Source organism: Lynx canadensis, chromosome B1 (genome assembly GCF_007474595.2).
Source record: "Lynx canadensis isolate LIC74 chromosome B1, mLynCan4.pri.v2, whole genome shotgun sequence".
Lineage (NCBI taxonomy): Eukaryota > Metazoa > Chordata > Mammalia > Carnivora > Felidae > Lynx > Lynx canadensis.
In genome coordinates this window covers 173,578,549-173,596,296 of record NC_044306.2, presented here as the reverse complement: position 1 = coordinate 173,596,296, position 17,748 = coordinate 173,578,549, and the positions used below count along the sequence as shown (strand labels likewise).

The window sequence follows — 17,748 nt, the reverse complement described above, 5'->3', positions numbered from 1 at the left end:
TATTTTTTAATTTCTTCTCTCATTGCCTGGTTGACCCACTCATGCGTTAGTAGGGTGTTTTTTTTGTTTGTTTTCTTTTGTTTTTTATTTATTTATTTTTTTTTCAACATTTTTATTTATTTTTGGGACAGAGAGAGACAGAGCATGAACGGGGGAGGGGCAGGGAGAGAGGGAGACACAGAATCGGAAACAGGCTCCAGGCTCCAAGCCATCCACCCAGAGCCTGACGCGGGGCTCGAACTCACGGACCGCGAGATCGTGACCTGGCTGAAGTCAGACGCTTAACCGACTGCGCCACCCAGGCGCCCCAGTAGGGTGTTTTTTAACCTCTATGCTTTTGGAGGTTTTCCAGACTTTTTCCTGTGGTTGATTTCAAGCTTCATAGCATTGTGGTCTGAAAGTATGCATGGTATAATTTCAATTCTTGTATACTTATGAAGGGCTGTTTTGTGACCCAGTATATGATCTATCTTGGAGAATGTTCCATGTGCACTCGAGAAGAAAGTATATTCTGTTGCTTTGGGATGCAGAGTTCTAAATATATCTGTCAAGTCCATCTGATCCAAGTATCATTCAGGGCCCTTGTTTCTTTATTGACCATGTGTCTAGATGATCTATTCATTTCTGTAAGTGGGGTGTTAAAGTCCCCTGCAATTACCACATTCTTATCAATAAGGTTGCTTATGTTTATGAGTAATTGTTTTATATATTTGGGGGCTCTGGTATTTGGCGCATAGACATTTATAATTGTTAGCTCTTCCTGATGGATAGACCCTGTAATTATTATATAATGCCCTTCTTCATCTCTTGTTACAGCCTTTAATTTAAAGTCTAGTTTGTCTGATATAAGTATGGCTACTCCAGCTTTCTTTTGGCTTCCAGTAGCATGATAAATAGTTCTCCATCCCCTCACTCTCAATCTAAAGGTGTCCTCAGGTCTCAAATGAGTCTCTTGTAGACAGCAAATAGATGGGTCTTGTTTTTTTATCCATTCTGATACCCTATGTCTTTTGGTTGGCGCATTTAATCCATTTACATTCAGTGTTATTATAGAAAGATACGGGTTTAGAGTCATTGTGATGTCTGTAGGTTTTATGCTTGTAGTGATGTCTCTGGTACTTTGTCTCACAGGATCCCCCTTAGGATCTCTTGTAGGGCTGGTTTAGTGGTGACAAATTCCTTCAGTTTTTGTTTGTTTGGGAAGACCTTTATCTCCCCTTCTATTCTAAATGACAGACTTGCTGGATAAAGGATTCTCGGCTGCATATTTTTTCTGTTTAGCACACTGAAGATATCGTGCCAATTCTTTCTGGCCTGCCAAGTTTCAAAAGAGAGATCAGTCACGAGTCTTATAGGTCTCCCTTATATGTGAGGGCACGTTTATCCCTTGCTGCTTTCAGAATTTTCTCTTTATCCTTGTGTTTTGCCAGTTTGATTATGATATGTTGTGCAGAAGATCGATTCAAGTTACGTCTGAAGGGAGTTCTCTGTGCCTCTTGGATTTCAATGCCTTTTTCCTTCCCCAGTTCAGGGAAGTTCTCAGCTATTATTTCTTCAAGTACCCCTTCAGCACCTTTCCCTCTCTCTTCCTCCTCTGGGATACCAATTATGCGTATATTATTTCTTTTTAGTGTATCACTTAGTTCTCTAATTTTCCCCTCATACTCCTGGATTTTTTTATCTCTCTTTCTCTCAGCTTCCTCTTTTTCTATAACTTTATCTTCTAGTTCACCTATTCTCTCCTCTGCCTCTTCAATCCGAGCCGTGGTGGTTTCCATTTTGTTTTGCATTTCGTTTAAAGCGCTTTTCAGCTCCTCGTGACTGTTCCTTAGTCCCTTGATCTCTGTAGCAAGAGATTCTCTGCTGTCCTCTATACTGTTTTCAAGCCCAGCGATTAATTTTATGACTATTATTCTAAATTCACTTTCTGTTATATTATTTAAATCCTTTTTGATCAGTTCATTAGCTGTTGTTATTTCCTGGAGATTCTTCTGAGGGGAATTCTTCCGTTTAGTCATTTTGGATAGTCCCTGGCGTGGTGAGGACCTGCAGGGCACTTCCCCTGTGCTGTGGTGTATAACTGGAGTTGGTGGGCGGGGCCGCAGTCCGACCTGATGTCTGCCCCCAGCCCACCGCTGGGGCCACAGTCAGACTGGCGTGTGCCTTCTCTTCCCCTCTCCTAGGGGCGGGATTCACTGTGGGGTGGCGTGGTCCGTCTGGGCTACTTGCACACTGCCAGGCTTGTGATGCTGGGGATCTGGCATATTAGCTGGGGTGGGTAGGCAAGGTGCATGGGGGCAGGAGGGGCAGGCTTAGCTCGCTTCTCCTTAGGTGATCCACTTCAGGAGGGGCCCTGTGGCAGCGGGAGGGAGTCAGATCCGCTGCCGGAGGTTTGGCTCCGCAGAAGCACAGAGTTGGGTGTTTGCGCGGAGCGAGCAAGTTCCCTGGCAGGAACTGGTTCCCTTTGGGATTTTGGCTGGGGGATGGGCGAGGGAGATGGCGCTGGCGAGCGCCTTTGTTCCCTACCAACCTGAGCTCTGTCGTCCGGGGGCTCAGCAGCTCTCCCTCCCTTTGTCCTCCAGCCTTCCCACTTTCCAAGCAGAGCTGTTAACTTATGACCTCCCAGATGCTAAGTCGCGCTTGCTGTCGGAACACAGTCCGTCAGTCCCCTCTGCTTTTGCCAGCCAGACTTGCGGGCTCTGCTTGGCTGGCGAGCCGCCCCTCCGCCCCGGGTCCCTCCCGCCAGTCCGTGGAGCGCGCACCGCCTCGCTGCCCTTCCTACCCTCTTCCGTGGGCCTCTCCTCTGCGCTTGGCTCCGGAGACTCCGTTCTGCTAATCCTCTGGCGGTTTTCTGGGTTCTACCCTATGTCTTTTGATTGGAGCATTTAGTCCATTGACATTTAGAGTGAGTACTGAAAGATAAGAATTTATTGCCATTATGTTGCCTGTAGAGTTGGAGTTTCTGGCAGTGTTCTCTGGTCCTTTCTAGTCTTTGTTGCTTTTGGTCTTTTTTTTTTCCTTGTCTTTTCTCCCCTCGGAGAGTCCCCCTTAAAATTTCTTACAGGGCTTATTTAGTGGCACAAACTCCTTTAGTTTTTGTTTGTCTGGGAAACTTTTTCTCTCTCCTTCTATTTTGAATGACAGCCTTGCTGGGTAAAGAATTCTTGGCTGCATATATTTCTGATTCAGCCCATTGAGTGTATCCTGCCATTCCTTTCCGACCTGCCAAGCTTCTGTGGATAGGTCTGCTGCAAACGTGATCTGTCTTCCCTTGTAGGTTAGGGACTTATTTTCCCTTGTTGCTTTCATGATTCTCTCCTTGACTGAGTATTTTGTGAATTTGACTATGATATGCCTTGTTGATATTTGGCTTTTGTTGAATCTTATAGGAGTCCTCTGTGCTTCCTGGATTTTGATGTCTTTGTCTTTCCCCAGGTGAGGAAAATTTTCCACTATGATTTGCTCACAGAAACCTTCTACCCCTTTTTCTCTTTCTTCATCTTCTGGGACCCCTATGATTCTGATGTAGTTCCTTTTTAGTGAGTCACTGATTTCTCTAATTCTTAAATCATGCTCTTTTGCCTTAGTCTCCCTCTTTTTTTTTCTGTTTCATTATTCTCCATAAGTTTACCCTCTATATTGCTGATTATTGCTCTGCCTCATCCTTCCTTGCTGCCGTGGCATTGATTCGAGATTGCAGCTCAGCGATAGCATTTCTTATTTCATCCTGACTACCTTTTACTTCTTTTATCTCCACAGAAAGGGATTCTGATCTATTTTTGACCCCAGCTAGTATTCTTATTATCGTGATTCTAAATTCTGTTTCAGACATCTTGATTGTATCTGTGTTGATTAAGTCACTTGCTATCATTTCTTCCTGATCTTTCTTTTGGGGTGAATTCCTTCCTTTCATCATTTTGAAGGGAAGAAAAATAATTAATAAGGTAAAAAAATGTTTAATTAAAAATTAAAAACAACACACACACACACACACACACACACAAAACATCAAATAAATGATGCTAGATCCTACCTGTGTTTTTGTCTGGTTATTGAAAGGAGCTTGATAGATTAGAGCAAACAGGTGGGAAAAAAGAAAAAAACAAGAAAAACAAGAAAAACAAGAAAAAAAGGAAATGTTTGAAAATTTGAGGAAATGAATACAATGAAATAGAATAAAATGAAATAATGGAAGTAAGATAGAATTTGAAAAATTTACCAAAAAAAAAAAAAAAGAAATATAGTAGAAAAAATAAAGAAAAATGTGTCCAATAAAAATTGAAAGTAAAAGTAAATTTTTTATCTCTCTGCTGAGTTCTGTGTTTCAGGTTGTGTTAATCCTCAAATCAATTTTCTAGGTGTGGAGGACGGTTTAGTGTTGATCTGGCTGTATTTCATGAATGTGAAATGCAAAAAAAACAAAAAAACAAAAAAAACTTCCATGCTGTTCCACCATCTGGGCTCCTCTAACTTTTTATTTTCAATTGAAGTAGTTATTACAATACTATTGACTATATGCCCTATACTGTACTTTTCATCCTCATGACTTATAACTAGAAACCTTTGCCTCTAAATCCTTTCACCTATTTTGCCCATTTCCCCATAAGTCTGTTTCTATTATGTTGTGATTTGTTCATTTGCTTTGTTTTTTAGATTACACATATAAGTAAAATGATACGGTACATGTCTTTCTCTATTTTACTTATTTCACTTAGCATTATACCCTGTAGACCCACCCATGTTTTGGGAGTGAGAAGATTTCATCCTTTTTTGTGACTGAGTAATATTCCATTGCATAGAGATAGAGAGAGATAGAGATAGATAGATATAGATACTACCTCCTGTTTTTTAAGTTTATTTATTTATTTATTTTGAGAGAGACAGAGACAGCATGAATGGGGGACAGTAGAGAGAATCTCAACCAGGCTCCACACTGTCAGCACAGAGCCTGACAAGGGGGTCGAATTCATGAAACAGTGAGATCATGACCTGAGCAAAAAACCAAGAGTTAGATGCCCAACCAACTGAGTGCTCCTATAGCACAACTTCTTTATCTAATCCTCTATCAATGGACACTTGGATTACTTCCATATCTTGGCTTTTTAAAATAATGTTGCAATAAACATAGAGGTGCATATCTGATTATTTAACTTTTAGTTTTATTTTGAAGATGAAACTGAAGCAACGGAAAAGTCAGAAACAAGCAAACCTAGAATAGACAAGTGTCAAGTGGTGTGTAAAAAACTTTCCTTAACAATGTTACTTGTGACTTCAATTTATGTACTATGAGGACAGAGATACGGCAAGGTCCAATCCTTAGCATGCATGACTCTGGGTTATTGTCAGAATTTAATTTTGATATTTACTTTGAGGAAATATGAGAAGCCAAGGTGGCTCCCAGAGCTTGAGAAGTGAATAAGGGTCCTCCTTGTTGCCCAGCACCCTTCTTTTAGTATCCTCCCCTTGTATCTGTGTTCTCTCCCTCTTCTCATACTTCTTTTTTTTAATATTTATTTATTTATTTTTGAGAGAGACAGAGAGAGAGACAGAGAGAGGGAGCGCACACAGTGGGGGAGGGGCAGAGAGAGAGAAGGAGACACAGAATCCAAAGCAGACTCCAGGCTCCGAGCTGTCAGCACAAAGCCCGATGGGGGACTCAAACTCACAAACTGTGAGACGATGACCTGAGCCAAAGTCAGAGACTTAACTGACTAAGCCACCTAGGTGCCCCTCATATTTTTGTAAACCGTACCATCACCTCTCAATCAACCAAACATGAAAACTCTGCATCATAACTTATTTCTAAAGACTTCATTAGATTTTTAATGGTCCATAGAGAGATAATAATTCATTTTAACAGTATTCCAATTATGTCTTTTAATAATATTTGTTTATATAGCACTACAATGTGAATATTCACATATATGCATCTTTGTGTGAGTCTGATAGAGTAGAATTACTAAGACAAACAATGTAAAAATTTTTAAAGTTCTTAATTCACATAGACAATGATCTCCCAGATAAGTGAGTCAATATATACTCAATCAACAATATATGAGAGTGCTCAAATATCAGCAAACTTCAACATTGGCCATATTATGCCCTTAATGTGTCAATCTGAAAAGAACAAACAAACAAACAAAAATATTGTTTTAATTTTCATTTATTTGATTGCTAGTAAGTCTAAACTTTTTCATATTTGCTGGCAATTTGAATTCCTTATGAATTGCCTGTTCATGTCGTTTCCTGGAGCATTCATATCCTTGTTGTTGCCTTATAGGCCTTTTTCACTTGGGAATCCCTTGCCATATATGTTGCAAATATTTCCCCAGGTTGTCATGTTCCATTTCATTTTGTATAGGGTAGGTTTTTCTCCCCTATTTGTGACAGAGTATAAAATATGGTAGATTATATACTTAAAGGTTTTATCCTAAGAAACACAGCTCTTCTTCATTGTATTTATAATATTAAACAAAATAATTTATAGTTTATCAAGTAGTTTATTCTTAAACACAAAGTTTACTTGCAGCCTGATTTTGGCTGCATGGAATAGATACTAACAAACTAAAAAGCCTGGTCATCTTTTGAACAATGGAAATATCCAACCCTCTAGTAAATTGTTAGAGAGTTGATAGCAATGGTAATGGACCACAGCTCCATAATTTCATTTTACAACTTCCCAAGCACCTTCACAGATATTGGATTATAAAGGGAGAGTCTAGGAACATGAATACAAATCTGGTATTATCTATCCATTGTGGGCTTCTCCCTCCTATCTTGATGAAGGAGTAAGAAATTAAATCTAAAATCTAAACTCTAAACCTAAAACACAAGAGGTTGTTGCTACTACATTAGTGTTTAACTTTCCTAAGTCTTATACTTCATATCATAGACTCAGGTTCTCAAAACACTTTAATGTGTCTATGCATCTAATCAAGACTGAAAGCCTTAATTAATAATTGTATATTGTGTGCTACATAAAAATTTTTTAAATGATGGAATCCTTTATTTCTAGGAGCTGCTCTACCCAAGGAAGCAAGAACAATACACTTTTTAAAAAATAATAAATAACAGCCTTAAAAAAGGATGGTTTGGATAAACTTCTATGTAGTCATCTATTGTTATGTGAGATATACACTTGTATATACTTTATACGAGCAATATATTTTCTATTTCTTTTCTCATTGAAATTATCTCAATCCCTTCATTATATTGCATAGAGAGATCTTTTGGGGTCAACAAAAAGAATAGCAATGATCAATGACATTTATTGAACATTTATTATGTGCTCCTGCACAGTATTGACGTTTCATATGGATTATTTTATTCAGTCCCCCAGCACCTCTCTGAGGAAGTTACTATTGTTATTCTAATTTTACAAGCAAAGAATATTAGGTATTGAAAAGTCAAGAAAGTGCTCAAAGTCACATTGTTAACAAAAAGTAAAGCTGGGCTTCAAATCCGCAGAGTCTGACTGCAGACTTAAGGCTCTCAACCACTGTGCTGTCCTCACCCTGCCCTCAGACTGTGTGAGAACCTTTGTCAAGAATGGTCACTTACATAATAATAATAATAATAATGATAATAATAGTAATAACAACAACAACAAACTCAAACATAGCCCTTATTGTGTACCAGACACTGCTCTAACCCAGGGGTTCTCATGGGTAGCACTACCGACATTTTGGGCTGGGTAATTCTTAGTAGGGAGCTGTCTTCCTGTTCACTGTAGGACGTTTAGTAGCAGATGCCAGTAGCAACTCCCTAGCCCAGTTTTAACAACAATAAGGCAATGTCTCCAGACATTACCAGCTGTTTCTGCAGGGGCAAAATAGCTTCCACTTGAGAACCATTGCTCCTAACACTTCACTTACACTAAGTCATTTAATCCTCCTTACAACTCTATGAAATAGTTACCATCATTATTTTCATTTTACTCGCTTCATACTAGTTCTATTCCGGGTAATCTAATCACCCAGAAGGTGAGTTTAAAAGACAATTCATAATCTGGATCAGCCTAATTACTTCTAATTGTGTTGCCTGCAGACAAACTACTTTAGCAACACAGCAATGCTTGGATTAACACATTTTGTTGGAGGAGATAATTTCTTATTAATGAAGTCTGCCTAAGTATGGAGAGGGTTTTAGGAAGTTCCAATGTCCTCAATTCATTTAGCGGTCCATTTTACAAATATCTACTGAAAACCTACACAATGCCAGGCAGTGTTCTGAACCCTGGAGATGAAGTAGCAAATGAAGCAAAGTCTCTACGCTCACATTCTAGAAGGAGTGTACATTCCAGTGACAGACAGTAATCAAATAATGACAAGAGTTTATTTTCAGATAATGTTAAATGTTCTGAAAAAATAAGGCAAAGTATGATCTTCTAACAGAGAGTTGGGCAAGGCACATGCTGCTTTAAATAAGAATGTTAAAGATGGTCGTGTATGATCCATTTATGTGACACGAGGGAGAAAGCAAAGCTACATGGACAGAAAATGCATCAGTGGTTGCCAGAGGCTGGAAATGGAGGGAGGGTTGACTACAAAGCTGCCTCAGGGAATTTTGAGGGTGAGGGAAATATTTCATATATAGATTATATCTTGATGTTAAGATATATACTGGCTATACAACTGCATGCATGATTCAATACTCTAGAACTGTACATAACAGGAGTGGATTTTACTATATGTAAATTATAACCCAATAAATGTTTTCTCTCTCTTTCTCTACTGATGGGGTTCAGGAAGGTTACCCCAAAATATGCCACTTTGGTATACTGATTATTTTCAATTAAAATTACTTACGACACAGTGCAAGAAGGACACTCTGACCCTCCTTTGCCTCGCTGAAAGCACGAAATAAATCCCTCACGTGAAGAGTACATTTCTTGCACCTAGAGGGTAGAAGGCATCCTTATTGCCAGAGATGGAGAATTCTGGGCCAAGAAGACTGTACGAATAAACCTTGTTATTTATTTATTTATCAATTTGCTATCCCAACCCCCTTGTTAAATCTTCACAAATAATGGTTTCTTTGTATGAAAGGTATAAAAGCGGCCTGCTTTGGTTACATCTTTGAGCCTCATATTTCTATGAGCTCTGGTATATATGAAATTAAAGTTTTTTTTCCTATTAATCTGTCTTGTGTCAATTTAATTATTAGAGCAGCCAAAGAATCCAGGAGGGAAAAAAAGGAAAAGTTTTCCTCCCCGCCACTCCACACAGGCTTTTTGCTGTCTTAGAAATGGAGATTACTGAGAAAGGGACTGGAAGACTGGGCCAGAGCTTGAACTAAATTGAAAAGAAATTCAGAGAGAGCCTTAGCTCAGGCAGGAGGAGACCAGAGCAGAGCCTCATCCCTGCCTGCCTTCGGTGGCTGTGGTGAGACTGTTGCAAAGAAACCCAGGGCATGAGGCCACACAGGACGTCACGTCTTCAGCAGCCAGTTCGGCCAGGTCAACCTGGAAAGTACACCCAGCCCCTCGGAGAACCAGAGAAGGTGCTCAGCATTGCTCAGACTACAGGCTATGGTTCACTAAACTGCCTTCTCTTTGTTCACCTCCCCGCTGGGGAATATCTGGTTTGATCTGCCACCACTGTGTTTAGAAAGCTGGAGACTGGGTAGAGTTCACCCGAGGCCTTCCCGCACAGGCCTCCTCAGAAGTGTCTGGCCTTCTCACACCCAGCCCATACATGGCTGCTTTGCCTACACCGTTCCTACTCCCAATCACCTGTGGCAGGGAAAAGAGTCTGTTTCCACTAACAAAACCTGCTGCCCTGAGATACCAGCCTATGCCGGAAAGAACATGGTGGGGCCATTTCCTTAAAAGGCCCATGAGGCAGGCTTGTCTGTCCCTACCAGTATGCTCAGAGAGGGCAAGCAAGAAGGGAAAACCACCCTGGAACGGATCCCTATAACCGCTGCAGTTTTTTGGCCTCCAGGAACAGTTTCTGGCAACTAACTTTGACATTGAAATGGACTCTCTTGTTAATTACACGAATAAAGAGACAGAAAAGCATAGATCAAAACATTCTTCATGATGCTAGAATACAAACAATCTTTGATTCTCTAGGAAATAGAGTGAAATCAATTGTTCAGAGTCTGAAAGTATTAGGTCCAATAGGTTCAGCCTGAGGTAAAAAGAACTGGGCGTAACAAGAGGGCATTTCAATGTCAAATTATGAATGCATTTTATTCTTTTCCTCTCCATCCACCAAGACAATCAAGAAATAGTATTACTTAGATTCAGAAGAGCCCTCTGCCTCTTCCGACCATTGACTCAAATGTCTTCGAATCTATATAGTGCATGCCTCCTTCTTTTCACCCATTCTTTTCCAGTCTCAAGTCAGCTGCTTGTTACTCAGCCAGAATCTTTCCCTGAGAATTCTGTGCTAAGTATAGTCACTGAATATAGAATGCAAGTGTGAACACAGAGGCATGTGTGCTTTTTAAAAAGATGAACAAAATGGAGGAGGAAGAGGAAGCATAATGATTGATAAGGACTTTTCAGTTTACATATCTGTCTGATTCATCTTTGTTTGTTCTCTCCCCCATAACAAGTAACACAGCGTCTCCTCTGCTGTGGTCCTCTTCATAGCTGGTGAGCGTTGCTGAAATGAATATTCTATAAGCAAACCATCAGCACGGTGATGTGGTTATGAACTTAGGATCTGAGAACATTAAAATGGAAGCCAGATCGAGTGCTTCTTGTCTGTTAGTGAATCAGGAAGTAATGTATCAAGTATGAAGATACATCCTGGAACATTTTTTAACGCATAAGAAATCAACATCAATTTGTCACCTTGCAACTGTGATTTTTTTTAAATAAAACAAGTATATTGAAATACTGAAAAAATTATTTTAGTGGGTAAAAATAAATATAAGAACTATGTGTTCATTCCCTTGCCTTGTAAGTTTATGGAATCCTAAATTAAGGCCCTTCTAAAGTGTCATGAAACTGCTGGTAATGCTATAAGTAATGTTAAAAATTAGAGGAAAGGTCTTGTTTGTGTATGTTCTAGAGCTCCAAGGAAACATTGGCCTTACTCTAATAAGTTGTTATTTCTCAAGGCTTCATAGACAAGTGGTAGTTTTTCATTCATTCATTCAACAAATCACTATGGCCTGCAATTATGGACTTTTAGCTAGTCAGGGAGATAGACAAGTTAGCCAATGTTCACAGCCCATCAAGTAACTGCTACACTAGAGGGCACAGTAGAGGTTTGGAAGGGGAGAAAAATATACCACCCCCAAATACACCCCTTTGGCATAAGGATTAATTTTCGCTGATTATTTTTAAGAAGCACAGACACAGGAAAAGTTCTGAAAACCAAGTAGAAGTCACCCTTTTGTAAGAAACATTTACATTCATAAGGCAAATCTCCATTTTTAAGGGTGTCTCCTCTGTACCAGGAAGAGGAAGATGACTAAATCTCTAGAAACTCTTATATATAGAGAAGGCAACTGACTTAAATCTGCACAACAACCATACCCTTGTTTAGTGTGCTTTGCCTGGTAACCTCCCATAACCGCCCTCCTCCCCATTCCAACATCTTTTGTCTTTAGCTGGAGATGATATTTAAGGTGGTGGCTTGGGTTATTTGGGGGAGTTATCCAGTTTTCCTGGGTATTTCCCATGTATTCAGAAGGTATATATATTACTAAACTTTTGTTTTTCTCCTATTAATCTGTCTTTTATTACAGAGAGTGTCTCAGCCAAGAACCTTAGAAGGGTAGAGGGAAAATTACTTTTCCTCCCCTGCAGTATTACGTGTTTTCAGAGGAAGAACACACTCAGCCTGGAGGCATCAGGATAAAGAGGTGACCCTTGAGTTGAGTCTTAAGGGAGTTAGGCAAGCAGGAATTGGAAAGGCAGGGAAGTCCAGATGGAGGAAACATATTTAAAGACATAATTGTGGGAGAAATGATACATGCTGGACACTGCAATGGGCATAGGCCTGGGGAGACAAGGGTTAAATTATGAAGGATGTTACAAACATGCAAAGATATTTGACCTTTACCTCAAAGACAATGAAAGGTCACTAAACTGTTTTAAGTAGGATACCAGGGAATGAACAGAATCAGGTTTGTGTTTTAGGTTGAGGGGACTGGCAGGAAGTGTTTAAAGTTGTTTTACAAAAACCTTTTTTCCAGTCAGAGAATGTGGCCTGATTGATTGTAGGAGGGCTACTTACGTATGGGTGGATGGAAATATGTGCATGAGAGAATGCACATTCTTTCCCCATGTCCCCAGCACTGTGAGAGCAGTTCTGGGGAATGGAGGGAGGTGGCCTGACCAGGGGCTGGAGTGACCTTCCCTTTGTGTGTAAGAAGAGTCCCACCTGAAGAAGGAGCTTATAGGTGGTGTCAGCCCCCAAGTTTTGTGATTGAACTGGGACCATGCTGTATCCTTCTGAGCCACAGGTAGGAATTGAACAGTATAAGTGAGGCTTTTAGCCTTGGCTGTAATTGGGACAGGCTTGATGGCTCCCATGCAAAAGACAGAAAAGTGACCTACCATGTGGAGAAAGAAAGGGAGCCAAGAGGGGAGGAAACTACAGAGATTGTCTGCAAATTTACACCTGCCTTTTGGAAACAGATGTTCTTAGAAGAATGCAAACTGTGAAAGAGTCACTTGATAATGAGTGGAGTTATATATGTTGTTTACATTTTCCATAACAATTTCATTTTTATTATCCTTTAGATTTTAGTAAAGTTCATTGTGAAAATTCTAGATGGGTTTGGTTGTGGTAAAAGAAGCCAAGGAAGCTTTTTTCCCCCCTTTTCTTTCTTTTGTTCCCTGCCCCCGCCTTTTTTGAATTTAAACCAAGTTAAAAGGGGATTAAATTACTCTGGGAAATCAAGAGAAATCAGAGCAAAAATTTGAGGTGAACTTCAAGAGGATAAAGTTTGAGTTGGGTTTACTTGGCCACCTGTCTCTGTCAACATGGAGATTCTCCTTCCAGGGGTATGATCTGCTTCTGCCTTTTGAAGCTCTGTATTTTGGGCACCTGGGTGGCTCAGCCATTAAGCATCTGACTTGGGCTCAGTTCATGATCTCACAGTTTGCAAGTTCAAGTCCCACATCGGAGGAGCATGAGCCCCACTTTGGGTGAGCCCCACTTCTCTCCCTCTCTCCCTCTCTCTCTCTCTCTGCCCCTTGCTCATTTGCGGCCTATCTCCCAAAAATAATAATAATGATAATAATAATAATAAAGCTCCGTATTTTGCTCAGGTCATGATCTTGAAGTTCATGAGTTTGAGCCTCGCATCAGGCTCAGTGCTGGCAGACCCTACTTGGGATTCTCTGTCTCCCTGTCTCTCTCTGCCCCTCCCTTCTCTCAAAATAAATAACTTAAAAAAATAAATAAGCTCTGTATTTTAATAGGAGGCTGTTTCATGCCAAAACATGGATAGCAGCAGTACTGCTGAAAAAATTCTAAATCCTCTAAAAGACATCCCATTACCAGGATCCAGATTTTGAACACAGATATTGTATATAATGATATTTAAGACTTTAATCCCCCCACCCACTCACCCAAACTGGTAATCAGGGCAGAGAATGAAAAGTCACATCATTTCTTTATTAAAAGTGCCTACACACTAGGATAAGTTCTGTTTGCTATCAGTACTAAACTTTTATTTTAAAGTTTTTATTTATTTTGAGAGAGAAAGCTCAAGTAGGGAAGAGGCAGAGAAAGAAGAGAGAGGGAGAATCCCAAGCAGGCCCTGTACCATCAGCTCAGAGCTGACGCAAGGCTCCAACTCACGAATGGAACTGTGAGATCATGATCTGAGCTGAAGTCAGACCCTTAACCGACTCAGGCACCCAAACGTCCCTATCAGTACTATGCTTTAACCAAATTAAGACAGTGTTAACTTCACCATCATGATTATCAATTAAAATTATTACAGCACTGAGAAAAGAGTATTAATACCATCTATCAAGTTATCATTAATCAAATTTTAGGTCTAATTATTCCACTTCTGATCAGTGCTATATTATTTAATCTCACGGAAAAATATTAAGACTTTGACAGGATTTATTAATCCATCATTATTCTCTGATACCATAGACCCATTTATGGGCCATGCTGTAAAATCTCAGCATAAGTTCTTAGCTGTGAATGCTTTTTCAAATCCTGTTCCTTAGTATATTGCCAGAATAGGAGATTAAAAACAGCTATTTCAAATACTAATTTTAACTAGGGTGATACTTATTTATTTTAGACCTTATTAATACATCTAAGTCCTATGAGTCAGTTGTAAGGCAAATTGCATGAAAGTCCTTTGACCATTACAAAAAGGAATACACACTATCTTTCTCACCTGAAGTCATTCATTCATTCATTCAAAAATATTTACTCCTGTTACAGGAGTAACAGCTATCTGCTAATTGAACAAACCCAGAATAAATGATGAATAGATATTAATGAAAAAAAAATTGCTGAGTATCTACTATGTGACAGACTCCATAAGTAAGAGACACTGTAGATGTATATTGAACCAAACAGACAAGATTCTGTTCTCACAGAGTTCACATTCTAGTGGGAATAGAGATATATGTCACGTGTACTAAGTGCTGAGAAATGAGGAGCTAGAGAGAGGGGGGAGGCACAGTTTGCAGGTTTACATAGGGTAGTCAGGAAAAGTGACATGAAGGAAAAGGGAGACAGTCACGCGATTAGCTAAAAGCCATCCAGACAAAGGGACATGTAAAAGCTTCACTGGCAAGTGCTTGATGGTTGGCAGAAGAGAAGGAGTCCAGTGTGGGGAACAGCCTGAGAACAAGCAAGGTAGGAGCTGAGGCCAGCAGCAGGGTGCGAAACCATGAGGAATGTTTTATTTAATTTGCTTTTACTGGAGTGGTAGAGCAGATAAACTGAAAATACAGGTGAGTAAATCAAAGAGAATAGATTTTGAGATGAAAAAATATATTTGACATGAAAAAAAGGAAAGGATTTATGGGAATTCCTATGTCTTAAATTAGGATTAATTTTTACCGCAATTGCAATGTGATTTCATTGCAATGCTTTTCTAGTCTTTCTCACTATAAACCCAAATGAGAAAGACTGAATTAAAATTCCAAAACTGAACAACAAATGAGAGGGGGAAAAAAAACTATGAGAAGAATGGCATTTGCTGTTACTTGCACAAATGTTAACACTGAAAAAAAATCAAATGGGGGCTGAAAAATAGTACCAAATCCCAAAAATTCAGGCCAAAAGTTTACACAACTTGTGTACTTAAAAACAATGCTACTTGGGTGCCTGGGTGGCTCAGCTGGTTGAGCATCCAACTCTTGATCTTGGCTCAGGTCATGATCCCAGGGTTATGGGATGGAGTTCAGCATCCATCTTGGTTATGGGTGTGGAGCCTGCTTAAGATTCTCTCTTTCCCTCTCGCTCTATCCCTCTCCCCTGCTCGCTCATGCGTGCATGCGTGCGCACCTTCTCTCTCTCTCAAATAAAACAAACACAATACTACTGAAATAATTTTTGTTTGTGCATGTGGGTATGGTTGCAAAGGGATGGGAAGGGGTGGAAGTCACAAACACATGGCTCTGATAATATATATATATATATATATATATATATATATATATATATCCTGAGCTTTGTGATTGGAGCCCTCACTGGTAGCTTTTGTGATGTACCTTTCCTGACTGTAACAGTTTTAAATAGGCCCATCCGCTTCCTTTTGAACTAACAGTCCATGTCAATGCTTCATTGTTTTACACTATGGTGCTTTTCCTTAACCATTTCCCCAAGAGGGAGGGTACAAAATAAATCAGCCAGCCATCCCAGGCGCTATCATATTAGGGCTGTGTTGTCCTGCTAATGATTTGATCCATCAGTTTTCTGGGCCACTTGCTTGCACTGGATTTTTATTGTGGAGATATACTGAAGACCTCCTAAGGAAATGTCATTTTGTGGGGGAGAAATAACACATGAACGCATTCAGTCCTCAGGACGGCATATAGCTAGCTCAAAGTAGCAAACACTGAATCTGCAAATAATGAGCATGTGCATTACTTTGAGAACTAAAAGCAGGTGAACATTTCTTTCATACGTCACTCTGAGACAAAAGAAGAAAACTCCCTCCCTCCTTTATTCCCCCAAGAACTCCACGGAGAACAGAGACCTTAGCTGTTTTGTCCGACTGATTGATTACTACGAGCTGATATATGCAAAGTCCTTTAGATTTGTGTTTGGCATATAGGCGCCGAATAAATTAGTTCTTGGTATTCTCATCACCTAGCGTATACTTGTTGCTTAACATACGTTGCCTACAGGTATGAATAAAAAACCTTCTTTTGTTGAATTCCTATTATCCCACCGTTGGAAAACAAGGATTACGGTGACAGAGTTGAGGATCATAATTGCTGTGCCACAAACCCACTGCCTGGGGCACAACAATTATCAGGTTGTTGCAAAGGGAAGAGTTACAGGACATGGAGACGAGAGGCGACTCTTGGTGAGTTCCCCCAAAACTCTAGGACAATACAGTCCTGTTCTCCAAGGAATCAAAATCCACAGGCCCCCGCTCTCTTCTTGCTCTGAAGAGGGGCCTCTTCCTAAACTTCCAGCCCCAGGAATTCCCCTCATCCCAGCTTCAAGGGGCGGGAACAACCGGAATTTTTTATCAGGTCCGTCGCGCCCCGCCCACTCCCCCAGAGCCCCGCCCAGCCCGGCGTCCCTCCTCCGCCCCTTCCCCCATCGCTCCCCTCCCCCAAGAGCTCCCGTCGCCAGAGCCCGCGCCTCGCCCTTCCTTCGCATCCTCCTCGGTCTCCCTCTCCCTCTCCCTCCACCTCCTTCCACCTCCTCCCTCCTCGGCCCAAGCCGTCCGCGCGCGCCGCGCTGGGGGTGGAGGGAAAGAGAAACCGCCAAGCCCGCGGCGGCGGCTGCGGCGGCGGCTGTCCCCAGGGCTCGCGGCCCCGCGCGGAGGGGGCGGGGCCTGGCGGCAGGGGGCGGGGCTGGCAGCCGCTCGCGCCGCGCCGGGTCTGACGGGCGAGCCGGTCCTACCCCCGCCCGCTCGCCCGCTCGCCCGCCCGTCCGCCCCCTCCAGGGCTGCCCGACGAGTTCGTGCCTCCTCGGCCTAGCGCAGCCTGACGGAGGGGGAGTGGCCGGCTCCGGGCCGGCCGGCACCGGGGGTGAGGCTGCCGGGGAGGGGTTGGGGACGCCCGTGGGGCCGAGCATCCCTTTCCCCGGCCCGCTGCCCCCCGCCCCCCGCCTGCCCCCTGCCTCACTCCTGGCTGCCTCGCCCCGCCGTGACCCCCGGCCGCCTCCGGAGCCCGACGCGGTAAGTGCTCCTTCCTGCTCGGCATCGGGGAGGGGGCCGCGGCGGGCTGGTCGCGCACTGAGGCCCGCTCCCCGCCCCCACGCGACCCTCCCTCCGGGCCGTGGTGGCCGGGGTCCCGCGGGGCCCTCCGGGGCACCTCCGAGCGGAGGGGTGGGCCGAGCGGGGCCCTGCCCCAGCCGCGCCCGGGGCTCGAACCCCGGCCCGGCCTCCCCGCCGCGCAGCGGGGGGCCCGGAGCTGCGTGTGGGCCGCGCTCTGACTTGGGCGAAGTTCTGCACGCGGTGGTGCGGCCGGCCCGCCGGCCGAGGCAGAACTGCGCGGCTTCTTCCCGGCACTCTTCCACTAATAAAACCAACTGGAAACCATTTCGGATTTTTTTTTTTTTCCACTGTTATTCGCAGGCTATCACAATCTCAGTTTTCATTTTAAGTAATTGCCTCATCCCG

General features: G+C 42.2%; 1 protein-coding gene across 2 annotated transcripts in view; it reads left to right on the top strand.

Moving 5' to 3' along the window:
• The first annotated feature begins 17,125 nt into the window (after nt 1-17,125).
• Nucleotides 17,126-17,748, top strand: part of KLHL5 (kelch like family member 5) — a 95,516-nt gene continuing 94,893 nt past the window's right edge. Inside the window, exon 1 of one of the 2 annotated variants that reach the window (XM_030314034.1) lies at nt 17,126-17,304. The gene's annotated coding sequence lies outside the window, so the exon portion shown is untranslated. The remainder of the gene's footprint in view (nt 17,305-17,748) is intronic. The other variant, XM_030314033.1, reaches the window with a different exon arrangement.